At 37.6% G+C, this 25,428-nt stretch overlaps 1 pseudogene; it reads right to left on the bottom strand.

Moving 5' to 3' along the window:
- LOC117062819 overlaps nucleotides 1-5,294 on the bottom strand; it is a 47,140-nt pseudogene extending 41,846 nt beyond the window's left edge.
- Nucleotides 5,295-25,428: the final 20,134 nt, after the last annotated feature.

Below are 25,428 nucleotides of genomic sequence, written 5' to 3' on the forward strand. Positions count from 1 at the left end.
AATACTAAAAAATCCCTAATATATGATTAAATTAACTTCAAAATGTCTCCTTGATTCCTAAACCTCCTAACCCTCCTAACTCCATATCTGCTATCTACTTTTGAGAGTTAATACTAAGTAGATCCCAGATTAAACCTACTACTCCAAATCTGACATTATTATCAGCCTCCAAGCTCATTGCCAAACCATTCCACAAATCTACTACGTCTTCTCTTGACTCTGTTTTATTGCTTCCACTTTTGGGTCCTGAATCTTTGCCCCTTCTCCACTGTCTGCCTGCCTGTTACCCAGAAACCATCATATCTACCTGCTACAGGCACAGGAAACACACTGAACTCTACAATCAGACCTACACTGATTTTAATCTCAACTTTCCATCTTGAATGCTGTGCCACATTGAGCAAGTCATGTAAATTCTAAATCTCCACTTTCTCCTGGGGAAATATGAAACTTAATGTACCACAGGAGTACCTGGTAAATAGTAGGCACTTTATAAATGTGGATTATTTTCCTTCCTCATTTCTACAATCTTATATAAATCAATTTGAAGAAAATGCTTAACTGTGAGGAAGAAAAAGAGCAGTATTATACAATTTCTGAAAAGAACTCTTTTCTCTTGAACGATTTGTCTGTCAGAATAAAGAATTGTGTTCACTATATTCTTTCATTCTGTGAAGTGGTCACACTCTAGATGTGGTGATGAAAGGAACATGCCTTTTTCTTCATTTACACAGTACAGCATGCTGCTATCTGGTGAATGTTTCCATAGAAACAGCAGAATGGCTGCTGGGGCAGGAGGGACACTGGAATTCTTTATGGAACCTTTTTCTTCCCTTTAGCAGCCAGTGGCAGTCCTGGTTTGGTTGGACTTATGAGCAGATAGACATTGATTTGAAGCTGCATGTTCCAGAAGAACCAAGCTCAAAGCAAACTTTCAACATGTAGTCTTCTAAGTTCAGGCAGAAAGGGGAGAGTTTCGGACATATGTTCTGCTGGCACTAAATCAAAGAAAGTGTCAATCACCCATTATTCAGTTAAACTGATACTTGAGACTAGTAAAACCAGCAGAACTGGCTGTGCATTTGTGGTCAAATGGTTGATTTAAATACTTTGGTACTTTCATAGGTCTACCAGTCTATGAAAGAGTCACCTCTACATTTTTACCAATAGACAATCATATGAATTGCATAATTTCCAGGATTTTGAAGATCTCATTGGTAAAAATAATCCATTCCACTCTTGGACATTTTTAAGTCTGTTCTTCACTTTCACTGAAATTTGGTTTTCCCTCTTATTTTTCAAGCAGAAGTGTAACAGTGAAAATTATATCTATGGCCATGTTGAATTTGGAGGTAGGCATAGGTATAGAGTAGGGATTCTATTAATCTTGTTTGGAAGATGTTTCTCACAAACTTTTTTTGTTAGTTTGCATCATGAAAGAGGATTTTAATGTTTTGCATTCTCAGAAATATTTGGACTCTTCTGTGTCCTAGGATTTTGCTTTGCAATTTATGTAGCTCATTTCTTAAACAGCCTATTTAAACATAAGTGGGGTTCTATCAAATTTTTGAGTTTCTTATTCCTCACATTCTCCCTAGCCTTTAATAAAGAGAGCTATAATGCAGAAACTTTTGGGTGTGTGTGTGTGTGTGTGTGTGTGTGTGTGTGTGTGAGAGAGAGAGAGAGAATCAGTTATGGATCAAGTGATTTGAAAGATTTATTTGGGAAATCAAAGATAAATTAATTTTTGGAAGAAAGTATCTCAAATGTTTCTGTATTCACTTGTCTATACCAACTGAACATGCAGAATTTTTAAGTTTGATTTCTCTAAGGCTGTGCATAAAAAATAGTTATGCATGGGTATGTGTGGGGGCTGTTTTTGAATAACATATTACACATATAACAAGTTTAGGTAAATGATACACTTCAAGTAATTACATTGACTTTTCCTCTAAATTTTTACTTCAGTCAGTGAAAAGGCTTTTTATTTGAAGAGTGTCATGATTAAAAAAAAGGTTTGACTACTTTTAAAAGTTAAATTTACATAGAAGGCACTGACAATGTGTTCAGAACATGCAATATTGCTAAGAAAAATATAAGGAGATTTATTATATGGTTACTGTATTAGTCTCTTCTCAAATTGCTACAAAGAAATACCTGAGTCTGGGTAACATATATAGAAAAGAGGATTAATTGGCTCACAGTTCCAGAGGCTGTGCAGGAAGCACCTTAGCATCTGTTTCTGGGGAGACCTCAGAGAGGTTTTTTACTCATGGTGGAGGGCATCTTTTACCCATGGAGGAGGGCAATGAGTGAATAGGCATCTTATACGGCAGGACCAAGAGAGACAGGGGAGGTGCCACAAACTTTTAAACAACCATATCTCATGATAACTCACTATTACAGTGGCAGAATCAAAGGGGATGGTGTTGAACCATGAGAAACCACTCTCATTTTTAATCAACTCCCATCTGGCTCCATCTCCAATACTGAGGATTGGACTTGAACATGATATTTGGGTGGGTCCAAACCATTATCAGTTACTTATTTGCAATTTTCAGATGAGATGGAAAGGCAGAAAGGGATAAACAGTTGAAATGGCAAAAAAAAAAATAATAATCAACAGGATAAGGTTTATATTTCACTTCCACCACATTATATTTTCAACATAGCTTTCTTTCTTTCATATACATTTGAGTAGTATTTAAAATTGCAACTTCAGTTAGAGTTTCCTTTTGTAACTCTACCTTAGTCACTACAGGCCTTTTGGTCATTCATTATCCCCTGAAATCTCAGTTACCTAATGACACACGGAACCTTACTAGTTCTGCTGATCCTACCACACCCTTTCTTCCTAAATTCTTGACTTATGATGATGTGTGCATATGAAAACTCCCTGATATTTTCACCTTTTTCCTGTCCAACATTTTTCTAATCATCTTACATTAACTGAAATAGGACTGTCTTCCAATGTTATTAAAATCCCTCTCCAACTTCACATTTTCTCACACCTTATATATCTCATGGTGGGGAGCTGGGAATGGAATTATCTTCATGCATCAGAATAAACTCTAGGTAATTACTCCCCCTCTATTTTCTAACACTGTCAGCTGTTAAAGTTTATGCCATTCACCTAAAACCTTGTCTTTGCCACCTGGTTGCTGAAATCCATAGACATTCTTCACTGAAATTTTGTTTATGCTCAGTGATTGACAACCTCATCTCCAAATTCCTTTTCATCTTCTCTATTTTAGCCACACAATCCCAAGGTTACACCATAGATTTTGTTAACAAACACTTCAGATTGCCCACATCATAATTCAAACTGGCTACAGTTTTCTAGATTTTCAGCTCACCTAATTTGTGACATTGAAAGCAATCTTTGTGGCAGAGAAAATATTTGTCAAATTCCCCAAATGAAATGAGCTTCTGTTTACTTTCAAAACTTCCTTGGAGCACATTGAATTCATGTGGCTAATTCTAATTAAAGTATACCAAATGAAAAGACGATGTACAACCTCTACCCATGCTGCTTCTGCTTAAACGACTTTGGGAGCCATACATTAAAATGATAGCATGACAACACGAACGAAAGCTAAATCAGCTCCTAGCTAGATGAAATAAGGAGTCCTCACTAACACACTTCATAATGGTCTTGCCTAAGAAATTACCTTTTGTTGTACTAGCCAATGAAAATTTGAGGATTTCTTTATTGTGCAACAGGTGTTAATTATGCCAAAGAAAAGTTGGCTGTCACAATCCATTGACTTCTTTTCATTTTATGTAGTAACACTCCTTTTCTGCCTCTACTTTCTTTTTAATCTAGCTTGTATGTTATGGTCCATACTTATATTCAGCATTTTGTTAATTAAATCTATCACTCTTCATACTTTCTCCTATCAAAACCTCATCCTTAGATCAATAAATCATCTGCGTTCTCTAGTCTTGCACCCAAACACCTGAATGTTGTTGTATCAACAATGTCATGATTACCTCTTTAAAAGAGCACTCTACATGGGAAGATGTTTGATTATAGTTTTTTAGTATGTTTACTCCACAAAATGCTTATTACGTGCTTTCAACATAATACTAAAAATGTCTCTCTCTTCTGCTTTTACTTTCAGTTAATTAATATGCTTCACACCTCATTGAGAAAATAGAAACAATTTAAAAAGAAATCTCTTCTTCCATCAGAACTATTTTAAAACCATCATCCTCTTCATTAGTCTTTGTCTTGTTTTTCCACTCACTTCTCCATTCCTTCACTCTAATGATGTATCTCTTTGTGTATGAAGGACTTATTCTTTACCATATGCTCAGTTTCCATTACCTCTCATCTTCTCAAAGAACCTAATATTCTCCTCCACATGTCTAATAATAATTCTATCTGGAAAAGTCACAAATTTATTTCATATCTCCTCCCAGCTACTGCCCTAATTCTTGTTCCACTTCACACTCAAACTTGTCAAAGAAATGTTTTAACATTTACTGTGTCCACTTCCTCACCTAACCATTCTCTCCTCAGTCCATGACTCCCATGCACTATTTTGCAAACACTGTTCTATGTATATACATATATATTTACAAAATGTATTATTTTACTGTCTCTAATTTTAACATATATCAGGCACTTCAGAACATCTAGAGAGACTAGACATTACAAAAAGTTTAGCACTGTCAACTATATATGCAGTAGTGAGAATAAAATGCACACAAAACAATGGATAGAGTATGAAAATTCTTCTAAATATGACCAGTCTGGCAAAGAATCTTCTTCTCTTCCTTCTCAGGTCTTCTGCTCCATGTCCTCTAGCAAGATGTGTGATTTTCTAACTCTACTTCATACGTCCGCAACCTCTCTACAAGGGCTGGATGTGGCAAATGTTTTCTTTTAAAAGGTTTTGGGTGGGAGAAGTTGAGAGCATCTTTTTCATATTATTATATAGGCAATCATTCTACAAACAGCCAGTAAATCTTCCCAAAGGATGATGGGCATTTCCAGTGGGCCAAATGGGGCATGTCATTCTGCCATTTCTCTCTTCCAACAGGGAAGTCTGGTAGAACAAAGAGCAAGCACCGCTAACCGTTCCACTCATTGTTGTAGGGATTCCTCTCACCCTCCAGGGCCGTTCAGGCCGTTGTCCCTTGTAGTCAGGACTAAGTAGGTCTTGCCCATTGGAGACAGAGTGGTCACCCAGGACCTGGATCTGCGCGGCTCCATGACCTGAGAAGACAGCTGAGTCAGTGCCGGTGACCACCTTCCTGGACCCTCCACACCTTAGCAGCTCTGTCATGTGGCGCTCAAGCGGCCGCCATTATTATGGTCCAGCACACCCGCCACCACCCAAAGTTGCTACGTCCTCGCGGCTCGGCAGGGGCTTTGTCTAGGCCCAACAGGGTTGAGCCGAGAGACGTGGTGGCCGAGAGACCTGGCGGCCGGCGTGTTCAGGGCTGGGAAAGGCCGCCGCTTCCATCAGGTCTCCAGGTGGAATAGGAAAGAGAGATTCGCCACTGCTTCAAGGCCTGCGCCCGGCCTTGGCTGCCACAACAAGGTCTCAGGGTGTCTGCAGGGCAGAGGGCGTGCCTGCCACTTCCCCAGCTCACTGCAGGCCCAGGCTGTGTCCAGAGCACCCCCGGGTGAGGGCAGCTGGGTGTGCTTGGCCTGCTCTCTGCCAAAACCGAACTCAAGACCATTAAGACATATACCTGACCACTGTCTTCCTGCATAGAAGAGAACATTATTTTTCTCCTTATCTTTTTAGAACTCATAGCAACATAGAGTTGAGCACTTTTCATCTTTCGAAACACATTGGTATGAAATTATTCTCCAAATTTCGTTGTACACAAATGTTTATGTTTCTTCTGTTTCCATACTTTTACTATTTTCTGTTACTAATTTACTTCATTCAGTTTTTATGTCTGTGAATATCCTAATGTCTTAACTACCAAATTTTTTCTCTCTCTTCTGTTTTTAGAGAAAGGGTCTCACTATGTTGCCCAGGCTCTCAGCTCACTGCAGCCTCTGCCTCCTGGGCTCAAGTGATCCTCCCACCTCAGTTTCCTGAGCAGCTGTGACTACATGTGCACCCCAGGCTGTATTTTATTTTATTTTATATTTTATTTTTTAATTTATTTTATTTTATATAGATACAGTCCTTTTTGCCCAGGCTGGTTTTGAACTCCTGACCTCAAGCCATCCTCCTGCCTTAGCCTCCAAAAGTGCTGGAATTACAGGTATGAGCTATCACATCTGGCCAAAAATTTTCTTTCTTATTTGACTCCTCTTCTAAGCATATTCAATTAGTCCTTGATATCTTCACTAACACTGTTCAAAATTTCCTGAACTTAACATGTCCAATATAAAATTCTAAATATTTTCTTTCAAGATTTCTCCTGTATTTTTATATATTTCTGTAAATGTACTCCTGCTAAAATGCTGGAAATCTGTCATTATTAACAACTCTCTCTACCTCAACACAACGTTCTATAACCAAGCCTGTTTATTTTACATTAAATATGTACTTATAATTCATGTTTTTGCATTCAAATCTTTGCAGCTACTGTTGACTCAATCTTGTTGCATTTCAGTTGCTTCTTTAGTGTTGCCCCTGTTTTAATTTTCATACCTTTATCCCACCCATCCTTAATTTACAATCCATTCTACTACATAACTGGTAGACTGTTTAAAAAAATCATGAGTGAGATCAAATTTCACACAACATTTAAATTACCAATTGTGAAAAATTGGTATTTTGAATTGTGAAAAAAATTTCAAACACCTTTGCATGTATTACAAAGCTGTGGTGATCTGATCACTACCCAGCTTTTCATCTGTATCAAGCATCACCTTTCTCCTGTGCTTAATATGTTCAAGACATTTCTTTCAGTTTTTCAAATTAACTTTCAGAAGTTTTACATATATAAAAAAACAGAGGAAGAGGATTTTTCTTCTGTTATTAACATCTGACACTAATATGGTCTATTTGTTACAGTTAATGAATTAATATTGACATATTACTAATAACCAAAGTCCACACTTTGTGTTTTTTTTAGTTTTCACCTAATGACCATCCAGGACCCCATCTGGGTTACCCACATTAGATTTAGTCATTATGTTTCCTTAGGCTTCTCTTGGCTATGGCAGTTTCTCAGACTAACCTTGTTTATGATGACCTTGACATTATGGAGAGTACTGGTCAGGTATTTTGTAAAGTGATCCTCTATTGGGAATTGTCTGCTTTTTTTTTTTCTTATGATTAGACTTAAGAGTTTTGGGGAGAAAGGCCATATCCCATTATATCAAGGGTACCTACTTGTTGTGGGAAGTCAGGGACCCTGAATGGAGGGACTGACTGAAGCCACAGCAGAACCCAAATTGTGAAGATTTCATGGACATTTATTAGTTCCCCAAATTAATACTTTTATAATTTCTTATGCCTGTCTTTACTGCAATCTCTGAACATAAATTGTGAAGATTTCATGGACATTTATCACTTTCTCAATTAATACTCTTATAATTTCCTATGCCTATCTTTAATCTCTTAATCACATCATCTTCGTAAGCTGAAGGTGTATGTCGCCTCAGGACCCTGTGATGATTGCGTTATCTCTACAAATGTTTGTAAAACATGTGTGTTTGAATAATATGAAATCTGAGCATCCTAAAAGAACAGGATAACAGTGATTTTCAGGGAACAAGGGAGATAACGATAAGGTCTGACTGCCTGCGGGGCCAGGCAGAACAGTCATATTTCTCTTCTTGCAAAAGCGAATAGGAGATATATCACTGAATTCTTTTTCTCAGCAAGGAATAGCCCTGGGAAAATAATGCATTCCCAGGGGGAGTTCTCTAAAATGACCGCTCTGGGAGTGTCTGTCTGATGCAGTGGAAGATAAGGGATGAAATATGCCCTTGTCTCATGCAGCACCCTCAGGCTTGTTAGGATTAGGATTCCAGCCTGGTGAATTCTAGTCAGATCAATTGTCTGCTCTCAAACACTGTTTCCTGTTAATGTGTTTATCAATGACAATGCATGCATGCACGGTGGGACATGAAACCTCATCAGCAATTCTAATTTCCCCCGATCATGTGATCTTGCTCTGTCCCCATTTACCTTGTGATATTTTATTTCTTTTTTTCTCTCTCATCACTTCTTTATTATTATTATTATTGTTATTATTATTATACTTTAAGTTCTAGGGTACATGTGCATAACATGCAGGTTTGTTACATATGTATACTTGTGCCATGTTGGTGTGCTGCACCCATCAACTCGTCAGCACCCATCAACTTGTCATTTGCATCAGGTATAACTCCCAATGCAATCCTTCCCCCCACCCCCCACCATGATAGTCCCCGGTGTGTGATGTTCCCCTTCCCGAGTCCAAGTGATCTCAGTATGTGATCTCTGTGACCTGCTCGCTATTCATACACTCCCTCCCCTTTTGAAATTCCTAATAAAACTTGCTGGTTTTGTGGCTCAGGGAGGCATGACAGAACCTGCCAACATGTGATGTCACCCCCGTAGACCCGGCTGTAAAATTTCTCTCTTTTGTACTCTTTCTCTATTTCTCAGACCAGCTGACACTTAGGGAAAATAGAAAAGAACCTATGTTGAAATATTGAGGGCTGGTTCCCCTGATACCTACTTTTATTTATTTATTTATTTATTTATTTATTTTGAGATGGAGTCTTGCTCTGTCGCCCGGGCTGGAGTGCAGTGGCCAGATCTCAGCTCACTGCAAGCCCCGCCTCCTGGGTTTACGCCATTCTCCTGCCTCAGCCTCCAGAGCAGCTGGGTCTACAGGTGCCTGCCACCTCACCCGGCTAGTTTTTTGTATTTTTTAGTAGAGATGGGGTTTCACCATGTTAGCCAGGATGGTCTCGATCTCCTGACCTCGTGATCCACCTGTCTCAGCCTCCCAAAGTGCTGGGATTACAGGCTTGAGCCACCGCGCCCGGCCGATACCTACTTTTAACATGACTCATTACTGTTGATGTTGACCTTCGCAACTCAGCTAAAGTGTTGTAAAAGTAACTATAAAGTTATTCTGTTTTATTTTTTCCCACTTGTCTCCTCTTTGGAAGGACATCATTATACACTGTTATACTCTACCTTCTTCAGGGCAGAGAATACATATAAATTATTTGGAATTCTGAATGGGAGATTTATCTCTTCTTCTCCACTTCTCAATTTGTTTATTTATTTAGTATATGTATATAAACTGGCAGATATTTATTTTATAATTTGGAGTTTAATACAATACTATTTATTTATTTTTTGGTTCAAATTGTTCCAGCAATTAGCTATATAGGGAGCTCTTTCTATTGGCTCCTGTTTCTCTTTAACATATTCCCATCATATTGAATTTTTGCTTTTGTTGTTTTTCTGAGCACTTCCTTACTTCTTTGCACTACAAGATGCTCCAGGCTTATCTTGCATATGTCCTGTCCTGTGTTTGTATCAGCTATTTTAGCAAGCCGCCCTGGTTCCTTTTATTGTAAAATGTTAATAGAACCTGAAATCTGGGAGCTGTATGTGCTCATTGATATTGGGGTATCAATGTTTCTAGGGTCTTTTAGCTGACAGAGCAAGAAAATGTATGTGTATGCAAGTATCTCTTCATATTTCTATATGTAGCCATCTGTATAGATATTAAGCTAAAGCTGAGTTCATAGTGATGTCTCCAATTCTACTTTATTAACACTTGGACCTCTATAACTTCCTGCCCTGGCTTATCTGGAATCTCTCTCTGCAACAGTGAGAAATCTGGCTACTACCATTGCCATTCATTTACAATTGTTTATATTCAGTACACACATTAACACTCTTAACTGGAGTATAGGGCTTATATACAGCGTCTATTGTCTTTAATTTTACCTTCCTCTTTCCAAAGGTATTTAGGTTACCTGCCTTTACCCAACTTCATTCAGGGAGGTTGTTTCATATTTCTAATACAATTTGATTTTTTTCCACATTCTGCATTCCATCCTGGATTTCTGTCAACCTCTTGAAAAAAAATAAATATATAATATTTGAATATATATATATATGTATATAAAATATTTGAATACATATATGTGGAAAACCTTCCCATATCACTGAGACCAAGTGACCATGCAACAAGAAAAAGATTCTATGTTAATCAATGCAGTTGCTAAATTAACTTTTAGTCATTTTTATGTGTTCAGAATAGTTGAACTTCTTTTCATGGGTAATTTTTTACTAGAATTGAAAAGATTAAGAAGAACAATAAAGAACCATTAGATCACTAACTCCATTTATCTCAATTGCAGAACAGTCTTTGGTAATAAGTTTCTTTGGTAATAATTTTGCATGTTTCTCTCATTTAATATTTCTTTTATTATGCACTTGGACAAGGTTCGATTGTAGAATAGTTTTTGGTTGTAGTTTTTGTTTTGTTTGTTTGTTTTGTAACCCATGAAATCAAAGATCAAAAACCTACCTTAAATAATAATACCATTTTATTGTCATTACCCTCCTTCTACCTCTGATACATCTTCTCTTTCCTTACCAAACTAAACCTCATTGGAATAATAGAAATAATAATACTGTGTGTGAAACATGAATGAGATAAAAACACTTTTAGTAAGAAAAATAACATAACTTTGTATATCGTAATTATTTGGACTTGATTTCTCTATGCTTATATGTTTATACTCTTGAACATGGTCTTCTTTTCACCAGAAGAAAACAATAAAAAATAGTTTACTTAAATTTAAAGTCAGTCTGTAGCCTGACTTAGCAACCACCTCTACATGACTCAGTGTGCCTAAATATGTTATTTTATTTAGAAAATAGTACCTTCTCAGTTAATAAAGACATTTAAATACATGAAAAAAATGTTAATGGTATATGTAAAAAATTTAATGATATATAATCATATAATCACACAGCCTGCATATTTTCAGAGTCTATGAAACACATTTGTGTGATTATATTATATATATATGTGCTTATACATAGATGAGTGCCTTACAAAACGAGATGATATACATAGATACCATATGTATACACATACATGATGACATACATACATTACATATATAATTACCATCTTTAGGTTGGCAAATATTTCTATGAAAATGTAATAGCATATTTGTCTAATATCTATAGCTATTTAGATTTTGTCCCTTTTTTTACAACTTTAAACAGTGATATCACTGTTTAAATACATCTTTATGTTAGTATCATTTTCAATTGTATTCTTTTTAATATAACTATATGTGGAATTTTGGAGTCAAAATCTGATCATTTTCTTTTAACTTTCAAAACATTTATTAAAAAACCTGAAAGGAAGTATTTTACCAATTAGCAATCCTAATTGGTATGTATGAGATGTGCCATCAATTAAAACTTTTTAAATTTTGGCCAGTCTAGAAGGCAAGGTTTTTCAATAGAACACACACCACACACCACACACACACACACACACACACACACACACACCAGTAAAATGATAGCCTTGCATGCAATAGTTCTTTCAGATATTCCTCAACTAAATCCACCTGCCCATAGTCTGATGGGTTTTCAGGGCATTGACAACTTTAGATAATTTAAGTCTCACTAGTGCTACAAACTGAAGTCATTAGTGTGAGAGATTTACTACAGTATTATAGATCCAGGTATTTTTTCACCTTCTAAAATGCCTCCTTTAGACATACTTTCTTTCTTTTTCTTTTTTTTTTTTTTTTTTTGAGATGGAGTCTCGCTCTATCTCCTGGGCTGGAGTGCAGTGGCCGGATCTCAGCTCACTGCAAGCTCCGCCTCCCGGGTTTACGCCATTCTCCTGCCTCAGCCTCCCGAGTACCTGGGACTACAGGCGCCCGCCACCTCGCCCAGCTAGTTTTTTGTATTTTTTTAGTAGAGACGGGGTTTCACCGTGTTAGCCAGGATGGTCTCGATCTCCTGACCTCGTGATCCGCCCGTCTTGGCCTCCCAAAGTGCTGGGATTACAGGCTTGAGCCACCGTGCCCGGCCAGCCATACTTTCTTAGTTTCAGAACACAATATCACACAAACACACACACACACATACAAACTTAAACACACAAAAATATATGCAACTGATTAAACCCATTAATATTTCTATTTTTCTGAAGATAAAAAGAAACTTACAAATTTTTATTAGTACTTTATCCAATCTTAATTATATGTTACTATTCTCTAATATTTTAGTTCCCTGGTATTTTATTATCTCACATTTAGATATCATCAAGATCCATATTATTATTATGTTAGACAGTTCATATTTATCTATAGTACCCATGATTACTAATATCTGGCTCTCTATTTCTTCTTGCTTCTCAGACATTCTTTCTGGAACTATTTTACTTTGCCCTGTTTTCTTTCATAATATTGTTCAACTGTCATATATCTTAGAATAGGCTAGATTATACTATAGAAATAAATATGCCCAAATAACCAAAGGTGTATGTTTCAAACTTATGCTATATACCCAACATAGGTTGGTTAGGATCTTGGACTGAAAAGGCTCTATCTCAAAATATGCTTCTACCATCAGTGCAATCAAGGAAAGGGATTGGGCCCCTGCATTCCGGCATGTAAAGCTTATTCTGGAGAGTGGTCTTAATGTAATTTTACACGTCAACATGGCTAGGCTATGTGCCCAGATATTTGGTCAAGCACCAGTATACATGTTTCTGTGAAGGTGGTTTTTAACTGTGATTAATATTTAAATCAGCAGGATTTGAGTGAAACAGATTACTTTTTATAATGTGGGTGGAACTCATCCAATTAGGTTAAGCTTTAAGAGCAAACACAGAGGTTTTTCAGAGAAGCAGTTTTGCCTCCAGAATTTCTGCCTGAGTTTCCAGCCTGCTGCCTTTCAGAAATTGAATTCAAGACTGCTACATCAGCTGGGCATGCCTCTAATCTCAGTACTTTAGGAGGTTGAGGTGGTCAGATTGCCCAAAAGCCAAACCTAGTCTTCATAAAAAATACAAAAAATTATCTGGATGTGGTGGCACGCATCCGTAGTCCCAGGGACTTCACAGGCTGAGGTGGGAGGATCACCTGACCCTGGGAAGTTGAAGCTGCAGTGAGCTGTGATGGCACTGCTGCACTCCAGCCTGGGCAACCAAATGAGACCCTACCTCAAAACAAAAACAAAACAAACAAACAAAAAAGACTACTACACCAACTGTTGCCTTAATTTTCACTCTGGTGGCCTGCCATAAACACTTTAGATTTCCAGCTCCCACAATTGCATAATTTTGTCTAATTTTTTGAGGAAACATCAAAATGTTTTCTCACCACAGCTACGCTATTTTACATTTCCAACAGCAATGTATGAGGGTTCCAATTTCTCCACATTCTCACCAACACTTATTATCTTATTATAAAAAATGTTATAGCCATCTTACTGAGGATAAAGTGTAGAAACTATTTTTAAATCAAATTGATGTGAGATTTTTATTTACCTTTTGCTTTTTTAGAAAACGTTTTCTGTTTTCTAGATTTGAATCATGTAATTATTTGTAGTCTGTCTAATAATTTCATTAAATTAAGTTCATGTTTCTTTTGTTTGTTTCTGCCTACTCTTTTCTATAGTGAATTTTGTTTTTATTTGAGCTCATGCTTTCTAGCACTGTGTAAGTAATTATAAAAGGTCTGACTATTGATGCTAGGAAGAAATTGCATCAACTAACAAGCAAAATAACCAGATAACATCATAATGACAGGATCAAATTCATACCTAACAATATTAACTGTAAATGTAAATGGGCTAAAGACTTTAACACCCTACTGCCAACATTAGACAGATTAATGAGACAGAAAGTTAAAAAGGATATCCAGGAATTGAACTCAGCTCTGCACCAAGCAGACTTAATAGACATCTACAGAACTCTCCACCCCAAATCAACAGAATATACATTCTTCTCAGCACCACATCACACTTTTTCCAAAAGTAACCACATAGTTGGAAGTAAAACACTCCTCAGTAAATGTAAAAGAACAGAAATTATAACAAACTGTCTCTCAGACCACAGTGTAATCAAGCTAGACCTCAGGATTAAGAAACTCACTCAAAACAGCTCATCTACATGGAAACTGAACAACCTTCCCCTGAATGACTACGGGGTACATTACGAAATGAAGGCAGAAATAAAGATGTTCTTTGAAACCAATGAGAACAAAGATAAAACATACCAGAATTTCTGGGACAGATTTAAGGCAGTGTGTAGAGGGAAATTTATAGCACTAAATGCCCACAAGAGAAAGCTGGAAAGATCTAAAGTTGACACCCTAACATCACAATTAAAAGAACTAGAGAAGCAAGAGCAAACACATTCAAAAGTTAGCAGAAGGCAAGAAATAACTAAGATCAGAGCAGAACTGAAGGAGATAGAGACACAAAAAACCCTTCAAAAAACCAATGAATCCAGGAGTTGGTTTTTTGAAAAGATCAACAGAATTGATAGACCGCTAGTGAGATTAATAAAGAAGAAAAGAGAGAAGAATCAAATAGATGCAATAAAAAATGATAAAGGGGATATCACCACCAATCACAGAAATACAAACTACCTTCAGAGAATACTATAAACACCTCTACGCAAATAAACTAGAAAAACTAGAAGAAATGGATAATTTCCTGGACACTTACACTCTCCCAAGACTAACTAGGAAGAAGTTGAATCCCTGAATACACCAATAGCAGGCTCTGAAATTCAGGCAATAGTTAATAGCCTACCAACCAAAAAAAGTCCAGGACCAGACGGATTCACAGCCGAATTCTACCAGAGGTTCAAGGAGGAGCTTCTACCATTCCTTCTGAAACTACTCCAATCAATAGAAAAAGAGGGAATCCTCCCTAACTCATTTTATGAGGCCAACATCATCCTGATACCAAAGCCTGGCAGAGACACAACAACAAGAGAGAATTTTAGGCCAATATCCCTGATGAACATTGATGCAAAAATCCTCAATAAAATACTGACAAACCGAATCCAGTAGCACATCAAAAAGCTTATCAACCATGATCAAGTAGGCTTCATCCCTGAGATGCAAGCTGGTTCAACATACATAAATTAATAAAAGTAATCCATCGTATAAACAGAACCAACGACAAAAGCCACATGATTATCTCAATAGATGGAGAAAAGGCCTTTGACAAAATTCAACAGCCCTTCAATGCTAAAAACTCTCAATAACTAGGTATTGATGTGATGTATCTCAAAATAATAAGAGCTATTTATGGCAAACCCACAGTCAATATCATACTGAATGGACAAAAACTGGAAGCATTCCCTTTGAAAACTGGCACAAGACAGGGATGCCCTCTCTCACCACTCCTATTCAACATAGTGTTGGAAGTTCTGGCCAGGGCAATCAGGCAAAAGAAAGAAATAAAGGGTATTCAATTAGGAAAAGAGGAAGTCAAATTGTCCCTGTTTGCAGATGAAATGATTGTATATTTAGAAAACCCCATCGTCTCAGTCCAAAATCTCCTTAAGCTGATAAGCAACTTCCGCAAAGTCTCCGAATACAAAATCAATGTGCCAAAATCACAGGCATTCTTATAAACCAATAACAGACCAACAAAGAGCCAAATCATGAGTCAACTCCCATTCACAATTGCTTCAAAGAGAATAAAATACCTAGGAATACAACTTACAAGGGATGTCAAGAACCTCTTCAAGGAGAAATACAAACCACTGCTCAATGAAATAAAAGAGGACACAAACAAATGGGAGAACATTCCATGCTCATGGATAGGAAGAATCAATATCGTGAAAATGGCCATACTGCTCAAGGTATTTATAGATTCAATGCATTCCCCATCAAGCTACCAATGACTTTCCTCACAGAATTGGAAAAAAACTAATTTAAAGTTCATATGGAACCAAAAAGGAGCCCACATTGCCAAGACAATCCTAAGTCAAAAGAACAAAGCTGGAGGCATCATGCTACCTGACTTCAAACTACTACAAGGCTACAGTAACCGAAACAGCATGGTACTGCTACCAAAACCGAGATATAGACCAATGGAACAGAACAGAGCCCTCAGAAATAATACCACACATCTACAACCATCTGATCTTTGACAAATCTGACAAAAACAAGAAATGGGGAAAGGAATCCCCATTTAATAAATGATGGTGAGAAAACTGACTAGCCATATGTAGAAAGCTGAAACTGGATCCCTTCCTTACACCTTATACAAAAATTAATTCAAGATGGATTAAAGACTTAAATGTTAGACCTAATACCATAAAAACCCTAGAAGAAAATCTAGATAGTACCATTCAGGACATAGGCATGGGTAAGGACTTCATGTCTAAAACACCAAAAGCAATGGCAACAAAAGCCAAAATTGACAAATGGAATCTAATTAAACTAATGAGCTTCTGCACAGCAAAAGAAACTACCATCAGAGTGAGCAGGCCACCTACAGAATGGGAGAAAATTTTTTCAATCTACTCTTCTGACAAAGGGCTAATATCCAGAACCTATAAAGAACTCAAACAAACTTACAAGAAGAAAACAAACAACCCTATCAAAAAGTGGGCAAATGATATGAACAGACCCTTCTCAAAAGAAGACATTTATGCAGTCAACAGACACATGAAAAAATGCTCATCATCACTAACCATCAGAGAAATGCAAATCAATACCACAATGAGATACCATTTTACACCAGTTAGAATGGTGATCATTAAAAAGTCAGGAAACAACAGGTGCTGGAGAGGATGTGGAGAAATAGGAACACTTTTACATTGTTGGTGGGACTGTAAACTAGTTCAACCATGTGAAAAACAGTGTAGCGATTCCTCAAGGATCTAGAACTAGAAATACCATTTGACCCAGCCATCCCATTACAGAGTATATACCCAAAGGATTATAAATCATGCTGCTATAAAGACACATGCACACATATGTTTATTGCGGCACTATTCATAATAGCAAAGACTTGAAACCAACCCAAATGTCCATTGATGACATACTGGATTAAGAAAATGTGGCACATATACACCATGGAATACTAAGCAGCCATTATAAAGGATGTGTTCATGTCCTTTGTAGGGGCATGGATGCAGCTGAAAAGCATCATTCTCAACAAACTATCTCAAGGACAAAAAAGCAAACACCACATATTCTCACTCATAGGTGGGAACTGAACAATGAGAAACTTGGACACAGGAAGGGGAACATCACATACTGGGGCCTGTTGTGGGGTAGGGGGAGAGGGGAGAGATAGCATTAGGAGATATACCTAATGTAAATGGGTGCAGCACATCAACATGGAACATGTATACATATGTAACAAATCTGCAGATTGTGCACATGTATCCTAGGACTTAAAGTATAATAAAAAAGAAAAAAGAATAAAAAGGTCTCAGTATTTATCCTTCCAAACAGAATTTTTCTTTGCTTCTGCCAGGCAGCCTAGTGGTGGTAACAAATGTTGGGCCGTGTTAAGTTAATGTCATAGGTTGGTGTTATATCCTTATAGCAGTGTAATTTTAATGGTAAATTAGTGTAAGGATAGACTGGGTTTCACATTTTCAGTGGAGTTTTTTTTTGCTATAGCTCAACCACACTCTACTATTGTTTAATTTTTGTTTATATGATGATATTTTTCAGGTTCATTCAATTGACTTAATCATAATTCTTGGCTATCACTAACATTGTTCATTAGTTAATGGTGGACTCTCTATATTGGTCTATGTATGGACTGCTTCTTTTTATAGTTAGCTATATATATCACTATTTCAAATAGCATAATAAGCACCTGTAAGTCTACTGTTGAAATAAAGGCTGGGCATTTAAAAATTATCTACGTGTAGCCATATGTTTCTCCTGCCCACCCAAGCTTGTACCATCCCACAGCCAGCATAATCATCAAATCCTTGCCCTGAATTCTATTTATTATTTCATATCTTTTTATATTGTTTTATGATATCTATATGCACCTTAAGATGGAGTGTGTATGTATGTACTCTGCATAATAGCTTTAATATATTTATTTGTACTCTTTAAATATCTATGTATAATTTTAGTTGCTTTTAATTGTATAAAAATATATGTCATGGTACATATAAAATTTGTAGCTGGGCATCCGAGTTGTTTCCAGGTTTTTGTTACAATACCTATTGCTGTTATAAGCATTGTTATACATGTCTCTGATTACAAAACTTTCTCTGGCTATATGTCCAGAGTTGAATTATTGATTCATAGGATATGTGAAAATTTAACCTTAGGAGTTAATAACAAAGGTGTTTTTTAAAAGGGACTGTACCAAATACAACAGACCAGCAATGTATAAGTTGCAGATCTATTTAATTCCTGCCATTTCTCACTGAACTTTTAATTTTTGCATGTTTAATGAGATATAAATGATATGTCATTGCAGTCTTTTCATTTTGTGGTCATCAGTGTTGTTGAACATCTTGTTTAAAGTTTATTTGTAATAGGTTTGTCTCTTATATAAAATGCCATGGAAATTTCTTGACTATTATTCATTTATTTCATGTTCTGCTTAGTGATTTTTCAGAGATTTTAATACATTCTTCCCCTTAGTTCTTGGCCAGTTCGATGTAGGGTGAATATTTTCTGTGAAGGCATGATTTGTTAAATAAAAGTTCTTAAAGAATATCGTGTTTCTGAAGAGTTTTATTATGAGTGTTTTATATATCTTATCTCTCATATTTTGTTACCACAAGGTCTAAAAGATGTATATTTCTATATTCTACTATGAGATTTGACATCTATTCTGATAGCTAAAACCTTAATTTATCTTGAATTGGATCAGATCGAATTAAGTTTGAAAGAATTTTCTATGGATTTCTAATTTTTAGAGCTCCACTTCAAGAAGAGTTCCTCTTATTCCAGTAATCTGCATACCAATTTTGTCATTTAACAAACTCGCATACATCTGTGGGTCTCATTAATGTTTCTGCACTCATACTACATTGTTGTTTATTATCGTTGTGTAAATGCAATTTCTGTATCTGCCAGGGAAAGTTCCTGGTCTTTGAGTTTCTTCACCAGTAACCTAAACAGCACAGTACTGGTACCAAAACACACAGGCCAATAGAACAGAATAGAGAACCCAGAAATACTGCTGCATGCCTACAACTGTCTGATCTTTGACAAAGTCAATGAAAACAGCAATGTGGAAAGGACCCTCTATTCAACAAATGGTGCTGGGATAACTGGCTAGCCATATGCAGAAGGTCAAAACTGGATTATTTCCTTACACCAAGTACAAAAATGCACTCAAGATGGATTAAAGACTTAACTGTAAAAGTAAAGATGATAGAAATCCTGTAACATAACTTAGGAAATATTCTAGACATAAGACCAGACAAAGATTTCATGACAAGCATACCAAAAGCAATTGCAACGAAAACAAAAAATGACAAATCAGAACTAATTAAACTAAATATCTTCTGCACAGCAAAAGCCACTACCAATAGAGAAAATAATCTACAGAACAGGAGAAAATATTTGCAAACTCTGTATCAACAAAGGTTTAATATCTAGATTCTATAAGGAACTTAATCAAATTTACAAGCAAAAAATAAATCCCATTAAACACCAGAATAGGAAACCAAACACTGCATGTTCTCACTCATAAGTGGGATTTGAACAATAAGAACACAAGGACACAGGGAGGGGAACATCACATACTGGGGCCTGTCCGGGGGTTGGGGGTAAGGGGAAGGAGAGCATTAGGACAAATACCTAATGCATGCATGGCTTAAAACCTAGATGACACGTTGATAGGTTCAGGAAACTACCATGTCACGTGTAACAAACATGTTATGTAACAAACCTGCACATTCGGCACTTGTATCCCAGAACTTAAAGTAAAATAAATAAAGAAAAAAAGAAAATTAACAACAATGAAAAAAGGTGGGTAAAAGACATGAACTGACACTTTTTAAAAGTCATACATTTGGCCAACGGGCACATGGGAAAATACTCAACATCACTAATCAATAGAGGAATGCAAATCAAAACCACTATGAGATACCATCTCACACTAATCAGAATGGCTATTATTTTTATTTATTTGAGATGGTGTCTTACTATGTCACCCAGGCTGAAGTGCAGTGGCATCATCTCGGCTCACTGCAACCTCTGCTTTCCTGGCTCAAGAATTCTCTTGCCTCAGTCTCCCCTGTAGCTGGGACTACGGGCATGTGCCACCATGTCTGGCTAATTTTTGTATTTTTTGTACAAATGGGATTTAGCCATGTTGCCCAGGCTGGTCTTGAACTGCTGAACTCAAGCAATCCATCCACCTGGGCCTCCTAAAGCTCTGGGATTATAGACGTGATCCACCACAGCCAGTCACGGCTATTAATAAAAAGTAAAAAAAAGTAAAAGTGCTACAGAGGTTACGGAGAAAATGGAGTGCTTATACACTGCTGGTGGGGGTGTAAATTAGTTCAGCTTTTGTAGAAAGCAGTGTGGCAGTTTCTTAAATAATATAAAGCAGAATTACCATTCAACTCAGCAGTCCCATTATTGGGTATACAACCACAGAAATACAAATTATTCTACCATAAAGACACATGCACGTGTATGTTCATTGCAGCACTATTCATAATGGCAAAGACATGGAATCAACCTAGATGTCTATCAATGGTAGACTGGATAAAGAAAATATTATATATATATACACCATGGAATACTATACAGCTATAAAAAAGAACTAGATTATGTCCTTTGCAGCAACATGGATGGAGCTGGGGCCTATAATCTTGACTGAAATAACACAAGATCAGAAAACCAAATACCACATGTTCTCACTTACAAGTGAAAGCTAAATATCAAGTACATATGGACATGAAGCAGGGAACAACAGACACTGAAGCCTACCTAAGAGTGGAGAGTAAGAGGAGGGTGAAGATTCAAACACCACCTATCAGGTGCTATGTTTAAATTGGTTCACAGTTCTGCAGGGCTGGAGAGGTCTCAAGAAAGTTTTGATCATGATGGGAGGGGAAGCACACATATCTTCTTCACATGGTAACAGGAAGGAATAGTGCAGAGGGAAGGTCGGAAAAGCCCTTTATGAAAACATCAGATCTTGTGAGAACTCATTCACCACCACCATGCTCGAATTACCTCCCATGAGGTCCCTCCCCCAACATGGAGGGATCAAAATTCAGATTCTCATTCAAGATGAGATTTGGATGGAGACACAGAGCCAAACCATATCAGGTGGGATGATCAATTCACACAGTTGCCTCTCTTCACTTATGGACAAAATGATGGTAGTCTATTCTAGTTATGATACGTGATCCTCCACACCCTCATTTTGCATGTTACATACTCTACTATCCCTTGTGTGGTCACTAGGAATAGAGGGAAGCCACCAATAGAGAACCTACAAACCCTCATATTGCACATTCCATACTCTGCTATCCCCTGTGTGGTCACTAGGAATAGAGGGAACCCAACAGGGTACATATAAATTTGTGTTCAAATTAAGAGGCTTGTGTCCAGGAATTTATCTTTCTTTAATTTTTATGGATTGTATTGACACCTGAAGACTTGTCTTTCAGTTTAGTAGAACCATCTTTGACTTAAAAAAAAAAAATGATCTATCTTTCTTTCTCTCTTTCTCTCCTCTTTTCCCTTTCCTTTCCTTTCCTTTCCTTTCCTTTCCTTTCCTTTCCTTTTTCCTTTCCTTTCCTTTCCTTTCCTTTCTTTCCTTTCCTTTCCTTTCCTTTCCTTCCTTTCCTTTCCTTTCCTTCCTTTCTTCTTTCTTTTTCATTTTTGAGATGAAGTCTAGCTCTGTCACCCAGGCTGGAGTGCAGTGGCGCGATCTCGCCTCACTGCAAGCTCCGCCTCCCAGGTTCACGCCATTCTCCTGCCTCAGCCTCCGGAGTAGCTGCAACTACAGACACCCAACACCATGTCCAGCTAATTATTTTTTTTTTTGTACTTTTACGGGGTTTCACTGTGTTAGCCAGGATGGTCTCGATTTCCTGACCTCCTGATCCGCCCGTCTCGGCCTCCCAAAGTGCTGGGATTACAGGCGTGAGCGACCACACCCATCCTAAAAAAAAAAAAAAAAAAAAAAAATTCTAACTACCTGTTGTGTAGTATGCGCACTACATGGGTGCAATATGCCCATATAACAAATCTGCACGTATACCCTCATATCTGAAATAAAAGTTGAATTTTAAAAGAAAAAAACAATTTTTAAAAAAAAATTTTGTCCCGCTTTTGTAGATGTTTTGTTTCACTATTTTTGAGAACATATCGTTTGACATGCTTCTAGAAACAAAAAGTAGGCTTATTAATTTTACAGAATTATGTCATCCTCATAAAGTTCTGAATTTAAAAAATCTCTATATTGTTGAATATATAAATATCTACACAGGATGGGCTTGATTTGTTTCTTATAAATAAGATTTTGAAGTCCAGGTGTAAAATTTTAAAGGAAATTAAAGACAGATGTTTGAACACACATATATTTATTTGCCTGGGTATGTTGTGTGTTCCCTTTAACTAATCTAATTTTCTTTCATTTAGTTCTCTTTTGTGGTATCAGAGATATTTTCTTAAACAAAACTCAAGATGTTATTGCCATGTGTTAAAAATAATTTCCCCCAATCACCTACATAATTAATAGTCAAGATTGCATAGCAAAGCAAATCAAGCAATTAAGTTTTGAATTCTCATTGTATTAGTCGGGTGCGGTGGCTCACAACTGTAATCCCAGCACGTCGAGAGGCCAAGGCAGGAAGATCAGGAGGTCAAGAGACTGAGAACATCCTGGCCAATATGGTAAAACCCTGTCTCTACTAAAAATACAAAAATTAGCTGGGGATGGTGGCGCATGCCTCTAGTTCCAGCTATTTGGGAGGCTGAGGCAGGAGAATCACTTGAATCTGGGAGGCGGAGGTCGCAGTGAGCCGAGATCATGCCACTGCACTCCAGCCTGGAGACAGAGCGAGACTCCATCTGAAAAAAACAAAACAAAACAAAACCCTTATTTTATCTCATCCCTCTGTAGGCCATTAAATCCTACACTTCAGCCACTGTGAAACACAGGTAGGGTAAGAACATGAGATTCTTAGTCACACCTCTTTTTCTTTGTGCATGCTGTTCTGTCATTTGTAGTTTTTTGTTTTGTTTTTTGCTACTGAGTCGTATAAGTGTCCTACATGTTTTGGATATTAATTTCTTATCAGATGAATGCTTTGCAAATATTTTCACCTATTTCTTTATTTCTTGGGTTGCCTTTTTAAAATTTTTTATTTTATTGCTATTCAGAAATTTTACTTTAATGTAATCCTACTTCTTTCTTTATTTTTGCTTTTGATGACTGTGCTTTTGGTGTCATATCCAGAAAATTATTGTTGAGACCAATGTCCTGGAGCTTCTTCTATATGTTTTCTTCAAGGAGTTTTAGAGTTTTAGGTCATACACTTACATCTTTAACCCATTTTAAGTTAACTTTTGTGCATGATGTAAAATAAAGATCCAATTTCATTTGTGTGTGTGTGTGGACATCTATATTTGTAAACACTGTTTGTTGAAATGAGTATCCTTTCTTTATTCACTATCCTTGGTGACTTTGTTGAAGATGAGTTGACTATGCATTCATGAATGTATTTCTAGGCTCTGTATTCTGTTCCATTGGTCTATAAGTATATTTTTATGCCAGAACCAAACTGTTTTGATTACTATGCTTGTAATATAATTTTAAATGAAGAAGTGTGATGCCTCCAGTTTTTATCTTTTTTTTTCAAAATTGCTTTAGTTATTTGAGGTCTTTTGTGGAGGATACACATTTTAGAATTTTTCTTTTATTTCTATGAAAATATCATTGAAATTTTGATAGGGATTGCATTGAATCTGTAGATCACTTTGTGTAGTATGAACATTTTAAATTAGTGATATTTTCTATTTATTGACACAGAATATATTTCCATTTATTTATATCTTCTTCAATTTCTTTCATGAATGCTTTATAGTTTTCAGTTTTCATATCTTCTACCCTCCTTGACTAAATTTTTTCTTTAGTATTTTATCCTTTTTGATGTTATTGTAAATTGGACAGTTTTTTAAATAGCTTGTTTGTGCCTCAAAACACAACTGATTTTTGCGTGTTCATTTTCTATCCTGCAACTTTACTGAATTAGTTTACAAGTTCTAATAGGTTTTTTGGTAGAATATTGAGAGTTTTTGATGTAAAAGATCATGTCACCCGCAAAGACAATTTAACTTTTCTTTTTCTACTTAGCTGCTTTTTATTTACTTTGCTTGCCTAATATCACAGGATCCTTTGGGTGTCGCTTTGCCAGCCTGAAACCACTGTGGCTGGTAGTGCCTCTACTTGAGTTTGCTTGCGCCCACTGGGCTCTCTCTGCTCACTTAGGCCAGCAGGCTATGCTTGGCTCATGCTACTGGCCTGGATCCTACGCCCACCAAGGGCAAGCCAGGTACAGGGCAGCAAGCAGTGTGTGAGCAAGCGGGCAGGGTCAGGCCACTGTGCACAGCTAAACACACTGGCTGCTGTGGCAGGGCAGGAAGCTCCAGGCCCTGACACATGCACTGGCTCTGTGGTGAGGCTGTGACTGGACCAGTCATCCTACAAGCAGTTTTTGATGCAGACGCCAACATCGGGATGAGGGGAACACGGTAATGCCCCAAAACTCGGAGACACCAGCAACCTTGGAGCCCCAAGGGGTCGGGGGATGTGCTAGAGCTCTCTCATGCCTGCCGCCCACAGCTCAGCGAGCCATGGGTTGGGGGTTACATGTTTTAGCTAGTTCACTCTTGCCACCCCGCTCTGGACCGCTGCTTCCGGGCTGGCTCAGCCCTGCCACCACTTCCGGTCACATGGGGCAGCTGCCGGACACCGGGAGAGGATGGAAGGTCTGTAGTGTTACAGCTCTGACCCAGGGAGTATCAGGGTCTTGGCTTCCAGAAGGGTCGCGGCTCTTCCCTCCCTCAGTCCAAGGCACAGGAGCATGTCACCTCCCACAAGCTCGGGGAGCTGGCCAGGAACGTGTTACAGCCCCTTTCGCTCCTGTCTGCAGCTGGGCAAGGCAGCCAGGAAAACGTTACAACCCTTCTCACGCCCGCCATTCAGCAGGTCCTGAGTTCTTGTGTGACATCCAGGAAGAACGGGGTTACATAGACAACTGGAGGGCGAGCCAAGTGGAGAATTTCTCAGCCGGGAGGAGACTGGAGTGAGTTGCCCCTACCCGCAGGTGGGTAATCCTGACGTGTGGCCGAGCCGGGAGTTTTCATGTTCTCAGAATGGAGGAAGTGCATGCTGATAGGTTCATGGGCAGGCCTGGAAATACACCATTTAATTGGCTGAAAGGCATCAAGAAAGTTCTCACTCCAGGCTGCCCATTCTACTCTGAACTGGTAGCCTGGTTTTAGGCTCCAGGCTGTCTTTGGCT

Source organism: Trachypithecus francoisi, unplaced genomic scaffold, assembly GCF_009764315.1.
Source record: "Trachypithecus francoisi isolate TF-2019V2 unplaced genomic scaffold, Tfra_2.0 Lachesis_group17, whole genome shotgun sequence".
NCBI classification, from domain to species: domain Eukaryota; kingdom Metazoa; phylum Chordata; class Mammalia; order Primates; family Cercopithecidae; genus Trachypithecus; species Trachypithecus francoisi.